The sequence below is a fragment of the Amblyomma americanum genome, chromosome 1 (genome assembly GCF_052857255.1).
Source record: "Amblyomma americanum isolate KBUSLIRL-KWMA chromosome 1, ASM5285725v1, whole genome shotgun sequence".
Lineage (NCBI taxonomy): Eukaryota > Metazoa > Arthropoda > Arachnida > Ixodida > Ixodidae > Amblyomma > Amblyomma americanum.
Window position 1 is genome coordinate 327,113,591 of NC_135497.1, and position 4,510 is coordinate 327,118,100.

The window sequence follows — 4,510 nt, forward strand, 5'->3', positions numbered from 1 at the left end:
TTCTGCTGAAACCGTTGGTGTCTTGTTTATGAGCAAAGCTTCAACCAAAGGAAGCCATAAATCTTTATGCTCATTCTTGGTATCATTATTAACTTGTACCCAGAGAAACTCCATAGGTTAAAGCTAAGGTGGGAGCCAGAGCTTGACGTTGCCAGCCCTCGCCACAGCGACACCTACATGGTATTTGACAACACACAGTTTGGGCAGCTTCATGATTTATGGGAGCCACATTGTTGGCATCATAGCGTTCCATTAGTGTTCTCTCTGTCAGCTACTGCTGAACTGCTTCTTTGTGTAAAACTGTTGTCGGCATTGCTTCGTCCAGATGTGAATGGCACAACTGCTTGTGTTTTGCTACGATGTTTCTTTTGTCTGCCTCTGGAGCACATGAGTGCAAACATCTCAAAATGATTGCCACCCGTATCTTCATAGCAGTCTTCACCCTTTTCGTTTTTTCTGCAGGAAACATACAGGCGGCCGTTGATGGGCCTTTCTCACTGCTGATGTGCATCACAATGATGCGGTGGCCCTTCCCTGGCAGCCTGCTCCAGGCCATGGTTGTCCTGATCTTGGCACAAGCAGCACACGCTCGCCGTTCTGTCCTTCCACCAACACTGCGCTTGCTGCCGTTGCACATATCTCATCCAGGTAAATAATTTTGGAACCTACCATCTTGTACCTTAGGTAGCTTTGCTGCCTTGCGAAAGTGTCTTCTCTTTCAGTGGGCAGTTAGTGTAATTTTATTGCATGTTTTCTTCTGTCAAACGATGCGTTAGACATTAGAATACATGAATTACCGTGTGGTATTTTCCTACAAGCGCTAAATAATTTGATTGAATTTCTTCTCTCGTGCTGTTTCGGTTTCATTGACTGAATGACGACTGTGACGTCAAGTTAACGGTTTGTTCGCGTGATCTACTAGAAAAACTGTAATATAATCGCTGATATGTAGATTTAATTCACCATGACATTTAATCCAGCATCTTCCAAGGCATGGAATGACAAGCCTGTTAGTGATTATATTAAAGTTTTTCCAGTTGATCACGTGGCCAAAACATCAACTTGACGTCACAGTCGTCCTTCGGTCGACGAAACCGAAACAGCGTGAAGAAGAAATTCAATTGTAAACTATTTAGCGGTCGTACACAAATACCACAGGGTGCTTCATGTATACGAATGTCTACGATATCGTTTGAAAGAAGAAAACACGCAAGAAAAAATTTGGTGTCTATAGTCCTTAAAGGGGTGCAGGCACAAAATTTTAAACGCAATGAACGGCATGAGAGTGAGAGAGAGAAAGACTTTATTGTGCAGAGGAATTCGGGCCTCCCGGGACCCCTGGGTCCCCGCACGACCACACCGCACTCAACCGTTCAGGCTAAAAGGTCCATGACGCTGGCCGCACTGGTGGCGACGATCTTCTGTCGTGCCTGATCTGTGGAGCGTAGTGAGGTCTCCCAGTCCTCCCATGTTTGGAGTGGCTCCGGCCTGCTGGGTGGAGGGGAAGCCGGACAGATCCCGAAGATATCAGTCAGGTTTGCCTTTTGAGCATTGCACACAGGGCAGGAAGGTGGTATGGGTCGGTAGTGGGAGAGGAGAGAGGGGTTAGTTGCCGTACGATTTCTTTCATGGGCGTAAGAAGTTGCCATCTTGCAAGTGTCTGGCACATTCTTTGAGGGGAACATAAGTTATTGCTGTTTTTAATGCTGTCCGATGAGCCTCTCGCCATTTCCACCTACATTGGGCTGCCTCCGCTGCTCAGTGGTTATGGCGCTTCACTGCTGACCTGAAAGACGCGAGTTCGATCCCGGTCGCGGTGGTCGAATTTCGATGGAGGTGAAATACTAGAGGCCCGTGTACCATTCGACGTCAGTGCACATTAAAGAACCCCAGGTGGTGGAAATTTTGCGGAGCCCTTCACTACAACGTCCCTCATATCCTGAGTCGCTTTCGGACGATTAACCCCCATAAACGAAACTATTTCCACCCACATCGAGTGATGTCATTGTGCACTTGCTTTAATTATTGTGACGTCGCTGAACTCAAGTGTTGTTCACTTCAGCGCTGGCGCTAACTGAGACCAAAGGCTTTGTGTACAAAATGGCTTGTAATTAATTATTCACACTGTGCACTGGTGTTTTGCTCTTATTTTCATGATTGCTAGGCCCGTAGGCCTCTTTGAAGGCAAATAAACTGACGCCGAAAAACTTTGTGTCTGGACCCCTTTAAAGCATATGCCATGCAGTTACCATCTAACATAGTGCTGGGAAAAGTTGTGCATCCATGACCTCAATGCCAGCTTTGGGAAGTTGTCATACAGGGTGCTACGCCGCTAATCTCCACTTCCTGGCCATTCTGTGCTGGGTGTCGACCACTTCCACCTGCTTACTCTTGCCTCTCCTTCTTTCCATTAAACGCTGTCCATGCACTAACACCAAGCATTTTGCTGACAAATGCACATGTTTTATTCACAGTATGTCCCAAGTCTCTATCTTGCCAGAACTGTAGCAATTAAAGATTGTTTCTCATTGCATTACGAGAAAAAAAACTCCACTTGTTTGCTTCTTAGTCAAGTCCCTTAGGTGTACAGCAGACATGTTCAACAAGGAAGATTGTCACCATGCTGGGATCTATGATGAAAGATCAAACGCATTTTACATAGCACCTACTTTGACACAGACGCATGAAAACTATAGCCCATGCTCATTGTATTGGCTGCGCCGCCTGTTGGCCAGGCCGCGAAGCGTGAGCGGGTCGTGTCTGCTGCTCTCCCTGTCCGTTTCAGCGCGCTGTTGTGATAAGCTTGTGTTTTGATATTACATAGTGTGGAGTATTGATTAGTCGCGAATATATTTAAATGTAAGTCTTCAGTGACGTAAAGGGTCGTACTTCTGCGTAGCTGGCTGCTCGAAAACTTTTAAAATTTTCCAGGAACATGTCCTTGTGTCCCCTCCGTGCCTTCGCTCGTCAGCGGTTTTTTCAGCAGCGCAGGGGACAAAGGACGTGACAAGTGCACAGACACGGCGCTGAACTTACAACAGGTTTATTGAGGTGATTTTCACTACTTAAGTACAGTGGCAACCAATCTCAAATGAAAAGACAGATACACAAAACAGATTGACGAAAATGACAATTCCTGAGCACAGGTCTACAGTGGCACAAGACCAGCTGCGCACGTTTTTCTATTCTCATCAAGGAAACGTAGTACTTTATCAGACAGAGCTATTGAGGCAACGCTTAAGCATTCAGCTTTGAATTTATGGATTTCATGAGCTTCAATGATTTCACGAGTGATTTTGCCTCTACAGAGAATGGCTCTTCCTGAGAGCACACAGCGGCACATCTTCAGCTCATGGTGCACTTGAATGGCGGCGGTGGACCTCAGACGGCAGACAGGACTACGGAATTCTTATGGCAGTGCGCGCTGCCGCAGCTTCGAGCCATCACTAAGAAGATGCACAGTCCGGTCCACACCTATGGTGAAGTGTCCTTGTCGGAACAAGTACAAGGCGTCCTTAGACGAGGACCAAAGTTCGCCGTGGAACCCAGGCAATCGGCATCGGAACTTCTTGCGATGGTGAGACAAGTTTCCAGCCTAGCAGTGGCTCCTGAAGTGGACCGATGTGTTTCAGATGGAGTGTACATTTTGGCAAAGTGTAGACCTACCAGGTGTAGAATTCCAATCAAATTCACCGTTTCGTTTTTAAAGAACAACTCGCTGACCCTATTACAGGCTGGTAAAGAGGGAGGTTTTGCTGTGATGCCAAAAGCGCTCTACTTATCGAAAGCAGAAAATGCTATCAGTTCGACTTTCCGGCAGAGAAGCGATGTCACTCTAAGTAAAGTGAAAGCCCGATCACGGAAAATGTGTGCACAAATGAATTTGGAATCCCTAGCCAAGTGTATAGAGAAAAGCAAGGGGTCCTGCTTAAAGATATTCTTCACAGCCAAAACTCACAAGCTAGACTGCCCACTTCGAGCAGTAGTCTCCGAGGATGGCAAATGGCAAAAGTCTGTCGCGTTATTTTTTGCAAGACAAGCTGAACCTCTTAACCATTGACGACCCTTTTCAGGTGAAGAGTTCTAACCAAGTAATCGCTTTCTTGCAACAAAACCCAGCGAAAGGCTTTTTGGCCTGCTCTATCGATATAAAAGATTTATATTATTCCCTTCCGCAAAAGAAACTGCTGGCAAGCGTTGAAGAATGCATTGATTCCTTTGGTGTGGTAGCTTTCCAGAGTTCTGCAGGCATCAGCAATAGCAACTTCTTGGAACTCCTTACTTTTTGCTTTAACTCGACATTTTCCACCTGGAATGAATCTGTTTACCTCCAGAGCAATGGAGTCGGCATTGGTTCATGCATAGCTCCGATACTGAGCGACATTTATCTCGCGCACCATGACAAGCTCCTTGATAGTCAACTCGACGAAAGCGTGGCTCGTGTTTTTAGGTTTGTAGATGATTTTTTAGTTTTGATGACATGTGCAGTTACTGACGCAGGGGCCTCGGT